Here is a 21248-nt window from a genome sequence, read left to right as displayed (position 1 = left end):
AAACCTTCATAAAGAAGGTAACATGTGTATCTCTTCCTCAGAAGACACCTATAACAACCTCCATTGGCCTCAGCCAGAGTCTAAGGTGACACATGAACAGAAGATAATCCTGCGGACCTCATCCCGGATATAATCTTCAACTCCATCTCCATTTGAACCCCAGAAAATGCCGCAACATTTCCTTTTCTCCATTTGAACCCCGGAATCGCGCTGATCGCGTAACGTCCTCTGATTTTATCTCCATCTCTGTCCGACGGAAACATTTCCTCCAATATCGCACTATTGGGGAACATTGCTGCTCTGACATCACGATGCTAAACTCCTCAGAGTAACACCTTCACCATCTGTCTCGCACGACAGAAACCTCCTCCAGTATCGCACTACTGGGGAAATACCTTTGATCAAATCATGAGGCTAAACTCCTCGGAGCAACACCTCTTCACCTTTAGGCAAAACCACTTCTCGAACAGTAACCACGGCTTGAGACTAGCTTATGCTTGCAATGATGAATGATCGATTTTTTTTTCTGCGTAATGCTCCATACTTATGGAAATGCTACGCGATTATTTATTTTTCTATGCAATATGCCATGTTATTTTTTCATGATGAATGCATAAAAAAGTATCCCCCTCAAGGGACTCCTCTGGGGAATACGAGACACTCCGCTGAGGAACTCGTCATCGCTCCAATTCCACCCTGCTGGGGAATAATACTGCTGCTGGGAATAAGGCAACCCTTGCTAGGGAAGAACCTCCTTTGCACCCAATCCTACTCGGGAAACCGCTGGGGATAAACACCACCAACGCTCTGTGGGGATACACCAATCTTGACTTGCTGGGGATATCAATCCTGATTCTGCTTCGGGAAACCCTCACAGATACCTGACGACTTCACTGGGGAAATACTCACAGATACTCCGCTGGGGAAATAGCAATCTCCAAACTCATCTGGGGATGCATCACTCTATCACCTGCTGGGCAACCATCTTGACCCTGCTAGGGAAACGCATACTACTCCGCTGGGGACAATCCATGCAATCCATAAGTAGAATCTGCTCAGCTGGGGATGCAAAAATCCGTCCGCTACGGGAACTTGTCCAATCCACAGGTAGGATGACCACTGCTGGAGATATACTTCATTGAAACCCGCTCCACTCGGGGAACTGCTGGAGATATATTTCTTTGAACCCGCTCCACTCGGGGAACAACAACCTTCCGGCCTGGCTGCTGAGGAAACACCGTTTTGAACCCGCCGGGGACAACCACCCTGACTCGGCTAGGGAAGTCCACAGACCTTGGATCTGCTGGGGAGCTAGTCCTATGACTCTGCTTGGGACCTAGCTGGGAAATGAGACAAGTTGGTACAATACCCGTCGACTCGTCGAACCATGGTATCCACTTCCAATACTCGTATCAGCTTTCCTTGTTTGAGAACTCCCAGCCTCATCTGGACCTTTTCTGCTCCATCATCTTGTATTCCCAGTCGCTCCGCGCTCGACGAGAAACGTACTCCTGAGATTTATACAGAAATTTCAATCTTTCGACTTTGAAGAGTCTTCTTGATTAATTCCAAAGGCCGTCGTACGTCTCAACGTCTCTGCACTGCTACTCTACCCATTCATTCGTCCCTGACCGGACTCTGCGGGGATCTATTACAAAGCTTCCACATCACAACCTGCAAGTGAGTGAAGAATATCTAACAGTACCTGCAAAACAGACCGTCAGATAAAACCGTGCCCCAGGCGTGTCAAGATTTCAACACTTGGGTCACTCAACCTTCCGAATAAGATTTCAAGCTTTCAATCTTATAAACATGCATTGGAAGGAACCTGTATATCTTAAAAATGCAAGAATTCTTTATCAAAATAATCAGATGTTTTTGCAATCAAAGCGGTAATGAAAGACAAAAACAAAATTATTTGACTGAATATGCATTTTATTGATTGGAAAAGTGTGGCTCAAATGAGCAATACAAAAGGAAGCAATTCCTGAAAAGAGGTAATTGCGCACAAAAGGAAAAATCTATCCTAATGGCAATGTGAAACCCGTGACCTCATCGAGTTCCAACTCGGTTACACCCCATATGTCCTCAGACTCTCCTTGCTTTCTGCCTTCTGAACAAGACGATTCCAACTGATCCCTACCGGGTATTATCCATGATGCTTTAACCCAAGCGCAAACGATCATGCTAGACGCAGTTGTTCGTTTCAATCCCTCTTTTGCCTGGACCGCCCTTTCGGGTTTTCAGTCCACCGGGATACCCTTTTTTGCCCAAGTCGCCTTTTCAGGTTTTCGACTTGCCGGGTGTACATTTTTCCATTTATCCCTAATTTTTGCCCGAACCTTTCTTTCTGTTTTTGGTTCGCCGGGATGCCCATTTTTGCCTGGACTATTTTATTCTTTTCGTCCAGCGGGTCTCTTTACACGAAGTATTTTTTAATTGCGTCCGCATTCACAGGGGATGGAAAATCCTCGCCATCCATGGTCATTAGCAACAAGGCTCCGCCAGAGAAAACCTTCTTGACCACGAATGGACCTTCATATTTCGGTGTCCATTTGCCCCTTCGATCGTTTTGAGGAGGAAGGATCCTTTTCAGCACCATATCACCCACGTGATATACCCGAGGTCGTACCTTTCTGTCAAAAGCACGCTTTATTCTTTGCTGATATAATCGCCCATGACAGATGGCTGCCAGCCTCTTTTCTTCAATCAGGCTCAACTCTTCGTACCGGGTCCTTACCCATTCAGCCTCTTGCAACTTCACGTCCATCAGGACTCTCAAAGAGGGAATCTGAACCTCAACAGGTAACACCGCTTCCATTCCCTATACCAACGAGAAAGGCGTTGCCCCAGTAGACGCACTGAAATTCGATACCCAGGATACCAGTTTCCTACTCAATCACACCGTTGGTGCATTCAAACATTATCCGGGCAACAAAAGCTTATTCACGTTAACCTCCCCATCAGACATCAAAATCCGTTCGGATTCGGGGTCAGGCCCCTCCTCCGGGATCGGCTACTCTCAATCCTTCGATTAGAGCACCTCGAGATGTCCTTATCAGGGAATTCAAACCTCATCAGTTGATAATCCTCAATGGGTTGCGGAGCGATGTAATCAGACAATACACCCCTTGATTGCTTTCTGAGAGCATCACAAATCAGTCAACATTCTTTTTCACTCTCACAACCCGTCCGGTCGATGCTGGATTCTCAAACCCCATACTTGATCGGATCCATCTCGGAAATCCACAAAGTGGTATGAACCAGCATATACTGTCTCAGTCGGCGAGCAGCCTATGCCAAAGTACAGCAAGTTTTCTCGATCAGTGAATGTACTGTTTCACAGTCGGTAAACTTTTTGCTAAGGTAAATTGCATGCTCTTTTCGACAAGACTCGTCATGCTGACCCAATACACCTCGTAGACCCCTCGAAGGCCGTCAAGTACAGATTAACAGTTGCTCCTTCCACAGGAAGATGTCAGAATCAGAGGTTCCTGCAACTCATTCTCTTTTTTTTCAATGCCCCTTGGCAATCATTATTTCACCTGACCGTTTGGTCTTTTTTTTTTTTCAACATCTTGAATATAGGTTCCCACGTGGCTGTCAGATGAGATGTGAACCATGACAGGTAGTTCAATCTTTCTAAGAAACCACGAACCTCTCTTTCCATTCTCGGTTCAGGCATTTGTGTTTTTTTTTTTTTACTTGCTTTTTTTTTTTTTTTTTTTACAGCAGGAACCTCGATTCCTCTCTGACAATGAACCTCAACAGCTTACCGGCCCGCACCCTGATAGTGCACTTATCTGATTCAACCTCAGTTTGAATTATCTCAACTTGTCAAATAGCATGGCCAGATCTGCCAGATGCCCCTCCCCTGTTTGGGACTTTGCTATCATGTCATAGCATTCGATTTCACGATGAATCATCTCATGAAACAAAGTCACCATGGCTCTCTGACAAGTAGCATCAGCGTTCTGCTTCTCTAGAGGACAATCTTCTCTCCATGGTATCTTGTGTACAACGACATTGGTATCCGGCCCTGGCATATCCTGACATGACCAGGCGAAGGTATCCACATGCTCTTTCAACCGGGCTACCATTCTGTTCTCGATTCGCCTCTGAAATAGCTCCAACTTTCATTTCCCTTCTGACCTCGGCGGTACCTGGAATAACAATCTCAACTCGCTCCGCATGCGGCTGAATCACCTTCTCCTCTTGTTCAAACAACCTGGCTAATTCCAGCAGATCCCAATCTTCTTCGCCTTCTTCTTCAGCCTGATTGCTCGGATTGTCGAAGTCATATGAGGGTGTAACCAAATTGTTATCAACGAGATCCGGAGAATTATTTTTGAAGTTGGGACGAGACAAATCAAAAAAAGGAAAATGAAAACAAACATTGCCATTTTTATTTGTTTTTTTACTGCAAAAATAAATGAAAAACAGGGAACACCGCTTTTTGACTGAAAAACATCCATTTATTAATGATGCAGAAATGTTGCAAAATGAAACATGAGGTGGCCCTTACAATGGACCATTGCGTGTCGGGCAACACGTATGGCTTTCATGCAGATAAACTGAAAACAAGAAATATTACTCTTCCGGACGAGTGTCAGTGCTGATCCCTTTTTAAGCCTTCCAGCTTCCTGGTACGCACGGCTTTATCCACCCATCAGACTCGCAGTCACTGTTGATCTCTTCACCTACTGTACAGGCGTGATCTGAATCTAGCATTCCGGCACTGACAAAGGTGAACGACGGACGACGTCCTCTGTTCTGCTCAGACGAGTCTTGACTTGGCTGATATCCAACCCCAAACATTTCCAATCTCTCGGCCATGGCTTCCTGCCCCAAGGCAAGCCCTTGCACAACACTGAACAAATCCCTCACCATCTCTTTCAGTTCGAGGATGTCGGCGTTGGGAGGATCCATCAGTTTGGATTATTGCGTCTGGTGAAGTATCTATGAGGACGGGTTGAGTGCAAAGGTACGACTCTGCGAGCACGAGCAATGATTCCTGCAAAACAGCAAACAGGTTAATATGCATGAATGCAACGTCTATCCATATGAGGAAGATTCTGTCCTTTGATTCCGGTTTCATCGCGACGGATAATATTTCACCAATAACATTTTGACATCCAGATGTCTCTCAACCAGATTCTCAATCCATAATACTCCCCATATGGCTAGACGTAAGTTTGGTGCAGATGAATGCAAAATGAGGATGATGTATGAATGCAATGCACTGTGCCATCCTCCAAGTCATCTGATCATCTGTTGCACTGAGTCACAGCCCTGATCTCTGAACCGATCATAACCATCTGAGGAATATGTAGACACAGATCCGACCCACGGGTTCCGAAATAAACGGAAGAAAGATACATCATCATCATCACTGAACCATCTCTGAGCAGATACCACGATCATCTGAATCGGCCCGGGGAATCCTGAAATAAACGGATCCCCACTGATAAATGTCTCGGCCCGAGGAATCCTGAAATAAACGGATCCCCACTGATGAATACCACGGACAGCACTCCTGCGTCACAACAATAAACGGCCATAAATCCGACTTATAAATATGACTCGCGGAGCAAAAAGTCACCATCTGAGTCACCATCAATCACCAACAGTCACCATCTGTACCTGTTAAAATGATCATTCCCTCCCCACTCACGGGTGTCATCTAGGCCAGGGTAAAGTCGAAAGAAACGCAGCATAAATAACCTTTCGCAGAATACCATCATATACACACCCGAAGTATGTAACGATAATATCCCACCAGGGTCTGAACTGCTCGTGATATCAATGTTCCGCTAAGTGGCGCATACCACCCGCTTCCCATGAATCACTCTATTCCTAGGTTTCCTAGATTTCACTCATAGCCTGGGTATTGGGCCTTTTACCTCGAGTAACTCCCACCCCAAAACAGAGGAACCACCTGTACAGAGGATAGCGACATGATAGTATGATGCATGCAGACATTAATGCAAATATATACACAGGTTAGAATAATAAATGCCATAAATAAAACACAATAAGCAACCCAAACCAATCCTAAAACGCTAGGAGAGACTCGCTTAGGGACGATGGACCAGCATAGGTCTACATCGCAAGTCCCCAGTGGAGTCGCCAGCTGTCGCATCCTGCGAAAAAACAACCGGCGGGACTCAAATAAAAACACACACAGAGCCGCCACTGCGCGTTATTTATCCCAAAATAGGGAAAGGAAACGCTCAGAGAAACCTGGAAAGGAAATGGTCTTGCGACCAAAGAGAATGGGTAAGGGAGTCGGTTACGCAAGGGGAAGGTATTAGCACCCCTCACGTCCGTCGTACTCGACGGGATCCACGTCCTAGAATAAAGAATAGGTTGCTAAAACATCACACACACACAGGGAACGCAGGTGGGGTTAAGAGGAACGAGCTCGATAAGGTATCGCACCTTATGCCTACATATCTTGTCTGGAACAAGAATCAGAGCCTCTGTAGTTCGGCTTACGCACGCCAAACAACACAAAACACACAAACAGATGGCAAACATGGAGCCCGACAACCACTGGATGGAATTACGTCGGCATCCGAACCAAAATCCGCTCAAAAGGGCAAACATGGAGCCCGACAGCCAATCACTGGGCTTACGTCGGCATCCGAACCAAAACACACAATCAGATAACAAACAAACACACACAAAAAAGAAAAAGGTTGCCCGGAGTGGTCTCGCACGACCACCTGCCTACATACCTCGTCTGGAACAAGGATCAGGGCGATGTAGTTCCCCCTCAAGGGAAAGAAAACCTAGCCAGAAACCGAGGGAAGACACACTACCAGGGAGCTGGACTCGAGCCTAGTGTTGTCATGCATCATTACCCTACGTCAAGGTTTCTAGCTAACTTGCACAGGAAGCAAGCCTATCCTAAACATGACTTGCACAGGAAGCAAGCCACACCTAACCTAACTTGCACAGGAAGCAAGCCAAACTAAACCTAACTTGCACAGGAAGCAAGCCAAACTAAACCTAACTTGCACAGGAAGCAAGCTAAAGCAAACACACAAGCACAAACAGACAACGAATCGCTAAGGAGTCGGGAACTCGAGCCTAGCAATCGTCAGACAACGCACACAAAAGAAAAAAAAGGTGCCCGGAGAGGTCTCGCACGACCTCCTGCCTACATACCTTGTCTGGAACAAGGATCAGGGCGATGTAGTTCCCCCTCAAGGGAAGAAACTCTAGCCTAACCAGACAACAGAGGGAGACACAACACTAGGGAGACTACGACTCGAGCCTAGATGTTGTCATGCACAGTCATCCCTAAGTTCAGTTTTCTATCCTACTTGCATAAGCAAACTATTCCTATCCAGGAAAGAAGCAAGCAACACAAGCAAACAACATACAAGCATACATCAAATGAGAACAAGCATCTCAAACAAGCATGTCAATCAGATATCCACATAGCACACGCTATAACCAAACAATGGGGCTCAATCAATAGGTTTGACTGCCTAAGCGAGTCGTCTGTACGGGCTGGATTTGCTCTTAACCTTGCCATTACGAGGCTAAGGTGAAGCAGATGAAAGGATGAAGTGAGGATCAGACCTCACAGCTCTTATCCCTAACCAGGGAGAGCTTCTGACAAATGAGCATGGGTCCAGAATGGGGGGACCCTTCTATACTCGGAGACTCTGACACAATGTGCACTGCACAAGATCTTGGGCTTATGATCTCAATGCTACAACCATGTAATGGGAGCAAGGAGAAGACTCACAGAATAGTGGGGGGTAGACTGCATACCCCTACCTTCCACCAATTGCCTTATTTAAAGGACTTTCACCTGCTTGGCACGAAAAATAAACAACCACAATCATTGCCTCTTAAGGAGGACTTCAGACATTTGCCCGGCCCGGTAACAGCCGGGTCTCCAGACTACATGAAGTCAAGAGGACCTACCTCAAGCGGTTTACACAACCGAGCAACAGCTACCAAGCAAGTTCTTAAAAGAACTAGAGCGGCTAAAGGTACCTGTACAAAAGCTAACCAATTAGCAACTCAGACAAACAAACATAAACAACAAGTGTTCAACCAATCAGACTATACAAACTAATGCACAACAAAGCAAGCTCAAAACTCAAGTCCAAGCTTCACAACCTACAAAACAAAGTTATGTTAGTGTACAAACATCAAACAACATCAATTGTATTTAACTTGATTCATTCTCCATGTGCATTATGCTATTCATCCTGAAAAATCAAGCAAACATTAACAACTAGACCACTAGGCCAAGCCTAGGGTCCCAAAGTCAAGAAAAATTCCTAAACAGCAAGGTATCTTCTAACCAAACTCAAATTAATGTCAAACAAAAGCCAACACCATTGGTCTCATGTTTATATCATTCATCATATTCATTTTAGGCACAAAATAAGGCAAACTAGTTCAAATGAAGCACCAAACATGCAAACAGAACTATTGCATTCAAATCCACATCAAAACAATTCCAAAAATTCTCAAATAATTTACACCTAAACAGGGACTATTCAAGGTCTAGCATACCAAATTTGAGCTTAATTGGGCAAAGGGAACCATGTCAATGAAAATCAACAAAAACAGACACAATTACATGCTCCAATTCACACTATCAACACATGCTTCCACTTCAAAAATTCACAAGTTAATGAAAACAGCAAATAAATGAGTGAGACCAAAACAGGGATGTCCTAACATGTGTCTATTACAAGCATACCAAATTTCATGATTATCCAATACCATATGAGCATTTCTCAATCAAATTACAAACATGTACCACATGGACTTGCATATTTGACCAACAGAAATGAAAAATCACAATCAATTTGAAAATGCAATGTAAAATTCCACAAAAATTCACAAAGCATCCTAACATGTTAATCATTCACCATGCAAAATTTCATTTCATTCTACCAAGCCTAGGTCACACAATTAAATCCAGCAAGTTGACACAATGAGGTGTGACACAAATTGTCACACCTAAGTTCCAAAATTCATATCTCAATGATCAGGTATCAAAAACTCATGAAATTTACATGGAAATAAACATCAACCAGTCTACAATTGCCACAAAAATTTTCAGACATTTATTTGTAAGCATGAGAATTTCACAATGGAATTGGCACAATGTATCAAAAATGCACATATGTGAAACATCCCTAGGTCAAACATATTTTCTACCATGCACAACTTCAACCAATAGGTCAAAAAAATTCTACATTCAACAAGAAAGTCAAAACAAAAATTCTCACATTTTTCTGATTTTTCTATGATTTTTTATGAATTTTTAAAGGTCATTGTGATTTTTAACAATTTTTAATGAATTAAATTAATTAATTAATTTTCAGTAATGGCATAACTGTAAATAACTGGCGCGGGGGAGGGAAACACCATATTTGAATTTTCAAACAAGATTTCAGATCAAACATCGTTTCATCGTCATCTTCAACCCAGTTTTTTCCAGAAAAAGCACGAATTCGAAGAACATCATTCTTTCACCAAAATATGCAAACGGATAGCCGTTAGACTCGTCTTCTAACATAGAATCTAAACATCAACCTAATTCGACCTAATTGTTGCTATATCTCTCAAATCGATCGCCCTAGGGTTTGAACTCGAAACTTCCAATCCAGATTTCTTCACCTACGGTTATCCATTTCTAAAACCAACAGCACCACTACGATCTATGATAAACAAGCTACAAAACGCCTATAACCAATCGAAAAACCGTGTTACTCGAATACTAACCTCAATTCGAAGGCAGTCGCGATTCGTGTAGTTTCGATGCTTAATTCCTTGAAACAGACGGCCTAGAAGCTACAAGAAGTTGCATACAAAGCTCAGGTTCGAGAGAGATTGCTCCTACCGCGCCAAATCTTGATTCACCATGGAAGAGTGCACTTTGGACAATAGCGATTCGAAGCTCTTTTCACTCCGTTCTTCCAAAACAGTTGATGAGGATGATGTAAGGAGATCAATGCAACAAGAATCCTCGAATTTGAGCAAGAATTGAGGAAGAATTTGGATTTGAAGTTCTATGTGTTCTTGAGCATTTGAGAGAATGTGGAGTTTTTCAGATCTGATTTTGGGATGTGTGATTTTCTGTTATGCTTAGAAAGTGATTAAGATTATATACCAATGCTTAATTACCACCTAAACATGTTTAATCAACCAAATGCATTTGTTAGTGAAATGGTAATTTTGAGCTTAGGGGCAAAATAGGAATTTCATAAGCCATCTCATTGCCAACTCATTTGACAGCTCACACACTCTCTAAATGACATGTGTGAGCTGTTGCAACTTGGTGCACTCTCATTGGTTGTGTATTTTTGAAATTCACCATGTGGTAGCTTAATGTCCAATTTTGCACTTTCATTTTTCAAGCCAAATCTCAAATTACAAGCCTTTTCCATGAAATGATGATTCCAGCAAATTTTAAATACCATTCTTGAGGTGTTGCAAAAATCCCCACTCAAAAATTCCAATTATTTTGAAAGTTGGACAATTTTGCCCTTGGTCCAATTTAACTGTCCAGTTGAAAATTGACTTTTTGTATTGACCACTTTTGGAAAAATCCAATTATGCACCATGAAAGTACATGTCAAATGGAGTTTGTGCATATAAAGAACTTGCAATTTGGACAAACCATGTGGAAATTATGGCCTCCTGATTATGGGTCATTTCTGAATTTCACTGAGCCCTAATTTTCCAACCATACATGGGATTTTCAAGTTCTTGGACTTTTTGGAGAGGTGAGGACAAGATCTACAACTTTCATGTTGAACAAATTTTCATTTGAAGCTTCTTTGGACATCTTATTTTGAGGTCAAAAACTTTCCATTTTTGGAAACTCCAGTTACAGGTCACTTTCTATTTTTAGCAGTTTTTGTTCTGACTTGATTTTCTTCATTCTTAAGCTTTGAGATGTCAAATAACACTTGTTCCAACATGAATGAAGTGTATCCAACTCATTTCCACCTCCAAATCCATCAGATTATGTACAGTTGACCACAGTTGACTTTTTCAACTGACAATGCATAGATCAAATTGAGCTCCAATCTTCAACTGAAATGGCTCAAGGGTGAAACCCTAGCCTCAATAAGCACAATATAATCATATTATGAACCCCACAACCATCATTGACCTCATCTCCTGAATAAGCCCTGATTGGCCCAATGCAACTGATTAGGGTTGACCAGTGGTCAAAACCCTAATCTCAAGGAATGAGCTTCAATCTCCTGATGACACCCAACCATGATGATGATGATGTATCATTCCAAACAAAATGAAGACCAACATCCATTGAGAATCATGAAACCCTAATTCACAGCCCAATCCTCAGATGGCCAATGATCAGTCAATAAACCCTAGGCTTGCACTTTGACTTCCTCATCTTCTGATCAAGACTTGGGAGTATGGCTTGCACAATGTAACCACATGATATGCAATATGAAATGCCTAATGACCTAAAATGATATGTACAATGTTAAGCTTAGTCCCAAGAGAGGAGGGCAAATTTTGAGGTGTTACACTTGTGTTTTATTTTGCAGGTATCTGTTGCTAACGTGCTTGATTGTTTCAGGAATCATTGCTCGTGCTCGCAGAGCTGTACCTTTGCACTCAACTCGTCCTCACAGATACTTCACAAGGCGCAATACTCCCAGGCTGATGGATCTCCCAAATACAGATATCCTCGAGCTGAAAGACAAGATGAATGAGCTGATCAACATCATGCAAGGTTTTGCAGTTGGTCAGAAAGCTCTGGCTGATAAGGTCGAGAAGCTCGAGCGGGCTTCTGCAGCAAACAGTGGTGTGAACCTGGATGGTGTCTCCAACCAGGGGCTGGGTGGATCTAGAGACGGTGGTAAGAGGACAACAGTGGGTGTGGTGAACAACGCTGGTTTTGGTACTGCTGGTGGTCAACCTGGGCCGGGTCAGAATCTGAAAGATAGTCTGTTCCCACCTTTCTTCGGTGTTGATGACGACAGAGAGGAAGACAGGGAAGCAGATCAGTTCTCAATGCATAATGAGCCATTGGGTCAGTACAGTGCTCCACCGCAGAACAAAGAGATTCAGCTGCTGGCTGAGAAAATCAGAGCTCTAGAGAGCTATGCCACTCCTGGGGTGGTTAATATGTCAAACATGGGGCTGGTGGAGGGGATAGTGATCCCACAAAAGTTTAAGGCGCCCGCGTTTGACCGGTATAATGGGAGTTCATGCCTTGAGACTCATCTTCAGGCTTTCGTCCGTAAGATCTCAGCTTACACCATGGACCAAAAGCTGTGGATGTACTTCTTCCAGGACAGCCTGTCCGGAGGCTCACTGGAGTGGTACACCAAGCTCAAGTCCTCAGATATCAAGAATTGGCAAGATCTTGGGGACGCGTTCTTTAAACAGTATCAGTTCAATGCTGATATGGCCCCGAGTCGTACCCAGCTGTAGGGTATGTCTCAAAAGAACAATGAGGGGTTTAAAGAATATGCCTGATCGCTCAACTGGGTGAGTCGAGAATGGGATACAAACTGCAAGTGCACAGTTCTATCGCGTAGTTTTAAAAGATATCGATCCCACAGGGACTTATGAATCGATATACCGTTATCTAAGGTTACTACGTAAATCTAAGGTGAAAATGTTTGATTGTTTGGGAAAAAACTAAGAGCTAAACTAATATCTAGATTAAATATTAATAAAACGGATATCGGTATGTAGTTCGTCAAAACTAGGGAATCAAGTCTTTGTCGGTTTCTTGGCTTTAAAATGAATCGTTTCGGTTAACTTTATTGGTTAAAGGTTCTATCTCAAACTCTCGCTCTGTTGAATAAACCATGATTTTATATTAATGTTGCTGTCACTTATAATTAAGTCAAAAACCATATTTTGAAAGCAATAAAGTTGCAAGAAACTCTTTTTAAGAAAATACTGACCGTTTTAAACACCCTTATCTCAAACTCTCGCTCTGTTGACTTAGGTTATATAATTAAATCCAAATGCTTAACTCTCGTCCTCACATTCAATCTTTAAAAATACTTTTTGGAAAAGGTCAGAATTTAATTAACTCTAAAACTTGCTCTCGCCCTGATCTAGAATTAATGCCTAACTTACACTGTCCAGTTAAAATCTCAAACTCTCGCTCTATTGATTTTAACTTCTTTATGTCTTTTACTTTTGTAAAAAATCTTGTTATTAAACCTGTAAGTTGAGACCGTAAAAAGATTGATTTTGATTTTAAGTTTAGATAGACCGACTCAGTCTTGATCCCTTATTCTGCTTACTTTACATACCGATACCTAGGCAAATTAGCCAGACATGCTAAATAAATAAGAATTTATATCATGCATAAACAGACTCATTCCAGGCAGATAATATAGATAAATAATAAAACAAAATATTAAATAATGATTAAAGAACCTGAATGCGTAATACAATAGTCTTGAACACTCCACCACAAGCCGGTAGGATTTGTTCTTGGATTCTTCAATTAAACAGTAAATTAAATCAAGGAAATAAAACTGGAATATAACGTAAGGTTAAATCCAGTATAAAGTTGCACAATAGTTTCCGGTGTAGAAACTATTATGCGAAAAATATCTAAAAGCTAAAACGGGAAAGGTAAATTTGCAAGGGAAAAAGAATGTAAAGCTTGCAAAAGAAATAAATAAAATAAACAATGTTAAGTGCTGGAAAAGAAGAAAAAAATAAGCAAAAAGCGTGAAAAGAAAATTGGCAGAGCTTCGGCAATATGAGCGTGGAAAAACCGGAGATCCAGAAACTTCCCAATTAGCTGCTATTTATACAGCTGCTGGTGTAACTGCTTTCCAAGGGTTTCCGTATGCGCGGTCTCTTCGTTCCGAGGGTTAAGCGTGCGTGGAAATAGCTTTCAACGTGGTCAGTTGAGTTCCTTGCGCCAAAAATATAGGGAATGGTGTGACGTCCGTCACACCATGTGTGACGCTCGTCACGAGAGGGTACTTAGTGTGACGCTCGTCACAACCTTTGTGACGCCCGTCACAGGCATAACGTGCACTTTCTTTGGGCTGGGCTTGGTCTTTGTTATTCGTTTCCTTTTTATTCCCTTTTACACCTCCTTTTCTTCCCTTTTTCACTTTTGCTTCAAAATGGGTACCTGACATAAATAGTAAGGAAATACTGCATAATATCTGATAAAATGAGATAAACTAAAGCAAATGATAATATAATCTAATTGAATTAAGTCTTAAAATGTGATATAATTTCGTGTTATCAAACTCCCCCATACTTAAATCTTTGCTTGTCCTCAAGCAAAATTAAGTATAGAACTTGTTAAAAGTTTTAGCCAGATGAAATTTCAAAGCACACATCAATTCGTACTAGGTTGCAAATGGGTTTTTGTTTAGGAGGACTTGAGTTTAATCTTGACATCAACAACTACCGTTACAACTTAGATAACCCTACCTTATGCAAATCAGTTCAAGTACCCTATGATAGCTATCCTGGTTCCTTTGGTCTTATTTTACCCGTTTTCATTCTAGCGAAATCACATTAAGCCCTTTATCTTTTCGCGCACATAGTGGAGTAAACGGTTAGTGATTATGATCCGCTTTTAGCTAGAAGTTCTGGTACATAAGTCGGATAACTTCATTATTCAGTCCATTGCAAATTGCGGGGGATCGAACCGTAGTCCGCCCTACCAAGTTCAGTACCAGATTCCTACTGAACCAACTCATAATGGATCTTTCGTATTGTGCTTTTGCATGATCTGCAACCTTTAGATTAAATGATCTGGTAAGGATCACCTAATTTAATTAGTGCATTTCTTGATATATTTATATATCTTAGGTTACTTTGGGGATCATTCACTTATATTCATCGGCTCTCCACGTAGTTTGCTATTAAGATGGTGCTGACTTCTGTATAAACTACTTGGGGTTGCCATAGAACTAAAAGTTCAAGGAATCGGTATAATAGGTACTTATCCTGATCTAACATATTGAGGTTCTCAGAGCGTTGTTATGGTAATGATTTTGTTTTGATTTCACTCAAGTTTTATAAAGTAAGCAACCTTTATACTTATTGGGTGTGTTAAAAAATTTTTTGTTATGGCTCAAGAAAATTGAGGGAATAGATAATAGAAATATTTCACACTCGGACTTTTCTTTTTTTTTTTTTTTTTTTTTTAGATAGTAAGAAAGGGAAATAACAATGAAAGGGAAGGTAACATACTTGAAAAATGGAAATAGGAAGAATATTGTTTCCCCCCCATACTTAAACTAAACATTGTCCTCAATGTTTTTAAGGGAAAGAAATACAAAATGGAAATGCAAAGAAAATAACAACTAAGGCTGCCTTCCGCCTCTGGTTCTAGGACCTGGTGATCTTTGACGTATGTCTAAGTTGTCGAACCTGCTAAACAACTCAGTAAACCGCTGGTCGGTTATGGCATTCCGAGCATCCTGTTGCTGTTGCATTTGACGCATCATCTGCATCATCTCTGCATTCTATGCCTGCATTCCATCGATAGCATCCATAATGTCGTCGTTGGTTGCAGGCCTTCTTCGTCGACGACGTTGGGAGGATGGGCCAGTTGCATTACCGGAAGGGTTGAGCGGGGCTGAATGTTGTGTAGGAGGATGATCACCTTGTTCCATTTCTTCAAACTCATCTGTTTGTGGGTTTGTTTGTAAAGGCTCGGTGGTTTCAGGAGCGTTTAGATCATAGAGGTGGCGGTCGGGGTTTGTGACATCAGTTAGGGCGATATTTGGTAGAACAACGCTTGGGACTGCCTGGTTGTTCACCATAAGATAATATCCTCCGCCTACTCTGTTTTTAATCAGGCGGTTGGAGCGGCAATAGCTGATATCCATAGACAGGGGAGGTAGGGATTCTAAAGTTTGGAGTTTATCCCCTAGGTTTAGGCCAAGTGCTATGGATGTTATTAATCCACCAATTATAAAGGGTTGCCGGCCTCTAGCACATAAGGTGCGGATATGATGAAAGAGAAAAGAGGCGGCGTTTACCTGAGTATCCGGTTCGAAGACGCATTGGAGGAAAAATAGCTCCTTTGAGTTGACCTTGCTGTTGTTTGGTCTTCCAAAAATTGTGTTTGCAAGATGCGGATGAAGTACCGGATAGTGGGGTTATGTATATGGGAGAGAAGGAGTTCTTCCCAGTTGTAGGTATCTATACCGGTAATTTTCTTAAAAAGGCCAAAAACGCCAACTGTGTTCCAGTTTGAGTTTGGAGGGATTTTGGGGTGTACCTGACCTTCTATGGGAAATTGTAACATGGTACTCAATTGGTTTTGGGTTAAGGAGTACTCGGTGTTGAACATACGGAAGGTTGCGGTACCGGTTAAAAATTCGTCTTCACCGGCGGGAGTGGTGTAGTCGTATGAACTTAAGAATTCTAAGGTTAGGGATGGGTAGGTGGGTTGATTATGAGTGCAAAGGAAGGTTAAGTCGGCTAGGCGGAGCATCCATTCGATACCTTGGAGTAATCCTAATTGTTGTAAACAAGTTAAATCGGGGTACCTGGTGGAAGCGACGCCTCGCTGTTGGAAACGTTCGAATTGCTCTTGCTGATAGTTGTCATCTCCGGATCGGAAGATGATATTTCCGAAATTTTGATTTCCCGCCATTGTGATGAATTTTTGAAGGGATGATTTGGAAAGAAAAAGAAATGTATTTGATATGAGAGAATTGTTTTGTGGTGAATGAAGGAAGTTTTGGTAGGTATTTATAGGAGAAGGGTTGGAAGATAGAAAGAAAAAGTGGTTGAAGAGTAGTTAAGTGTGGTTAAATGAAAAGTGAGTGGGGAATGTAAAAAGGTAAGGGGTGTAACGTTCGTCTCCAACGGCTCCCTAACGTTCACATGTCTGAGGGGTGTTACGCTCGTCACAAGGGTGTGACGTTCGTAACAGGAGTTATGCGTGCCGTTCGTCATGGAGTGTGTGACGCTCGTCACACAGTTCTTTTTGGCAGGGCATTCAGCAGCGCTTCACATAATTAATCTGGAGATGAATTTAGTTTGATTATTTTGTTTTATTTGGTTTTTAGATTGTTCTATTTAATTTAGCTAATTAATTTATGTTGCATGCTATTCTATTTCTCATAATAATAATTCATTCTGAGTAACAGTAGAACAGTAGAGAACATAGCCATTGCATAAATTAAATAAATGAAAGCTTTAATAAAATTAACATAATGTAATACAGGAAGGGAAAACAATGAAATGAAAGGAAAATAAATGCGAACATGAATTCAAATAACATTAATGAAAAATCTAGCCTAAAACTAAATAACTTAGAAAGAAAGAACTAAATTCCATCTATCTTCGGATCTCTGGCCGGAGGAGCAAAAGAGTTAACATGATGCCGTAACATACGTAACTGACTTGCCGCGCTGCTCATGTATTCTAGGACTTCATGTCTCAAGTTGTGGAAATCTTCCCTGAGGGCGTCTTGTTCTGACATCAAAGCTTCAATGACGGTTTTAATATCTGTTCCTGGCATATGATATCGGAGATCAGGCATGGATGATTCTTCGGTCAGGACAGGCTGAGGAGGAGGATCAATATCATAGTAGCCGGAAGGTGTCTGAGGGTCAGATTCAGCTTGAGAGATATGGTCAACATAGTGCTCATAGTCATCACAAATCTCATAGTCCTGGATGGATTCAGTGGATCCAGCAGGAGTTGGGGTTTCATTCAGGTTATAGAGCCAGTTCCTTTGGTTATGAACACTAGTTCTAGGATCGGGCATGGTGAATAGGCAGAGAACCTGGTTATCAATAATAAGCTCAAACTCATCAGACCCTATGTTTGCTATAAACATAGTGTTGAAGAGGAAGGGTATACTCATAGTAGTAATGCCACAAAAAGGGCTAAGGTCAAGCATAGGCTGACGTAATCCAATAGCATTACCTATCATAGTGATCAAACCGCCTATTCTAATGGGTGCTCGCTCATCCTGGATAAGGTGGTCCAAATTAGCTAACATAAAAGTAGCACCGTTTACTGGACGGTTCTGGGAAGCACAAAATATGATGAAGAGTTCATCACGTGAAACTGAAGTACTATTTGGCTTCTTCCCAAATAAAGTGTGGGTCAGGATCTTATGGAAATAGCGAAAAGCCGGGTTATGTATGTTTCCAGAGAGAAACTCATGTTCTTCGGGCTCATCATTTCCAGTCAGCTTACCCCAAAAGTGTTCAAGCTCTCTATATTCAAAAAGTTCTTCCTGGCTTACAGTGAATGTATCAAAGGAGGTAGGAAAACCCAAAAGGTTGGTGAAGTTTAATATTAAATTGGTACTCCATATTGAACATTCTGAACTGGATAAAACCTCTGCTAATTCCTTTTCCATGGCTGGGTAGATAGATTAATGAACTAAGGAATTCTAGTGTGAGTCTCCGGTAGGTGGTGAAATGTCTCAGGATAGGGGAGGTCTCCCATCCTATCTGATTCAGCAAAAACAGGACACTCTGTCTCAGTCCAAGGGCAGTCATAGCCCAATCATCAGCATATAAACTAGGTAGCATCTCTCTAGCGGCTAGTTCTTCAAACTTTTGTTTCTGAGCCATTCCTCTGAACTTGATACCCATACGATCAAAATGTCCCATCTGGTTAGTGTTAGCTAGAGAAAAGAAACATGAGTTTAAGTCAGGATTTGGCCAAATGCCGAAAGAAGAAAAGAATTATTATTATTATATATATATATATATATTTTTTTAATAAATCAATAATGAATACTAAATAGAAATTAAAAGAATAATTAAGAGAAAAATAGGGAAATGATAATAATAATAGAATAATAAAATAACAAATTAATTCGTGGGTTGTCTCCCACTAAGCGCTTTGTTTAAATGTCGCAAGCTCGACAAATAAACTGTTAAATATAGTCTATGAGTCCTGGGGGCGTTTCGTCTAAGTGTAGAATTTGCGAATCCTCGTTGGTTTCCGCATAGTGATAATGTTTCAGACGTTGCCCGTTTACGGTGAACGGTTCTGTAGATTGTCCTTTTATTTCTACCGCTCCACTGGGAAAGATTTTAGTGATATGAAAAGGTCCTGACCATCTGGATCGTAGTTTTCCCGGGAATAACTTTAGTCTAGAGTTAAATAAAAGTACTGCGTCGCCTTGCTTGAAGATTTTCCTTGATATACGCTTGTCATGCCATTGTTTTGTTCTTTCTTTATAGATTTTGGCATTTTCATAGGCGTCTCTTCTGAGTTCCTCTAATTCGTTTATGTCAAGGATTCTCTTTTCACCGGCGGCTTTATAATTCAAATTTAAATTTCTAATAGCCCAATAGGCTTTATGTTCTAATTCTACCGGGAGGTGACAGGATTTTCCATAAATGAGCTTAAATGGGGTCGTCCCTATGGGGTTTTATAAGCAGTTCGGTATGCCCACAAAGCTTCTGGTAATTTCAATGACCAATCTTTCCTTGAAGTGGCGACCGTTTTTTCTAGTATTTGCTTGATTTCTCTATTAGATACTTCCACTTGTCCACTGGTTTGAGGGTGGTAAGGTGTTGCTATCCTATGTCTCACTCCATATTTAAGTAGTAGTTTTTCGAGTACCTTGGATATAAAGTGTGATCCACCATCACTGACTACTATTCTTGGGATGCCAAATCTCGGAAATATTATATTTTTAAAGAGTCTAGTTACTACTCGGGTGTCATTTGTTGGAGAAGCTATAGCTTCGATCCATTTTGATACGTAGTCAACTGCCACGAGTATGTATTTGTTACCGAAAGAGGATGGGAAAGGTCCCATGAAGTCTATCCCCCACACGTCAAAAATCTCTACTTCCAAAATACCTTTTTGTGGCATCTCGTCACGTCTAGATATGTTTCCCGTGCGTTGACATCTGTCACACTCCTTAATAGCCGCATGTACGTCCTTCCATATAGTTGGCCAATAAAAGCCAGCTTGTAGGATTTTAGAGCAGGTCTTGGATGTACTTGTGTGTCCACCATAAGGCGCAGAGTGACAGTGTTGGATTATATTTTCTACCTCTTCTTCGGGTATACATCGACGGAAAATACCATCGGGGCCTCTTTTGAAAAGTAAGGGATCATCCCAGTAATAGTGTTTTATGTCGTGGAAGAATCGTTTCTTCTGCTGGTAAGATAAAGTAGGTGGAACTATTCCGGCAGCTAAATAATTGACTAGATCAGCGTACCATGGTGTGACAGATATAGCTAAGGTGGTTTCTACTTGCATGTCGGAGTTGTTCTCTTCCAAAGTAGCTATGAGTTTATCATACGAGAAATCATCATTAATGGATGTTCTTTCCGGTTCAAGGTTCTCAAGTCTAGAGAGATGGTCTGCTACTACGTTTTCAGTTCCTTTCTTGTCCTTGATTTCTAAGTCGAATTCTTGTAGTAACAAGATCCATCTTAGGAGTCTAGGTTTAGCATCTTTTTTTGTTAAAAGGTACCTGATAGCAGCGTGATCAGTGTAAACTATTATTTTGGCTCCTACCAGGTAAGAACGAAATTTATCTAGCGCAAATACCACTGCTAGGAGTTCTTTCTCGGTTGTGGCATAATTCATCTGTGCTTCATCCAGGGTTCTGCTAGCGTAATATATAACGTGAAGCTTTTTATCCTTTCTTTGTCCTAAAACAGCACCTACAGCATAATCACTGGCATCGCACATTATTTCGAATGGTTCATTCCAGTCTGGTGTCTGCATAATGGGTGCGGAGATCAATGCTTGTTTAAGAGTTTGAAATGCTTTTAAACAGTTATCGTCGAATATGAATTCAGCATCTTTCATCACACAGTCCGGTTAAGGGTTTAGTTATCTTAGAGAAGTCTTTGATGAATCGTCGGTAAAAACCGGCGTGTCCTAAAAAACTTCGTACTTCTCTCACGGTTCTTGGGGGTTGAAGATTTTCGATTACCTCTATTTTGGCTTTGTCTACTTCAATTCCTATGTTCGAGATGATGTGTCCTAAAACAATGCCTTCTTGTACCATAAAGTGGCACTTTTCCCAATTAAGTATTAAGTTTACTTTTACACATCGCTCAAGAACTCTTTCCAGGTTTTCAAGGCATTCTTCGAAACTCTGTCCGTATACAGAAAAGTCATCCATAAATACTTCCATGATGTTTTCGAGAAAGTCGGCGAATATTGCCATCATGCATCTTTGAAAAGTTACAGGGGCATTACACAGACCAAACGACATTCGTCTATACGCGAAGGTACCAAAAGGGCATGTGAGTGTTGTCTTTTCTTGGTCA

Source organism: Lathyrus oleraceus, chromosome 2 (genome assembly GCF_024323335.1).
Source record: "Lathyrus oleraceus cultivar Zhongwan6 chromosome 2, CAAS_Psat_ZW6_1.0, whole genome shotgun sequence".
Taxonomy (NCBI): Eukaryota; Viridiplantae; Streptophyta; class Magnoliopsida; order Fabales; family Fabaceae; genus Lathyrus; species Lathyrus oleraceus.
The sequence above is the reverse complement of the archived record's forward strand: the minus strand, read 5'-3'. Positions refer to the sequence as shown.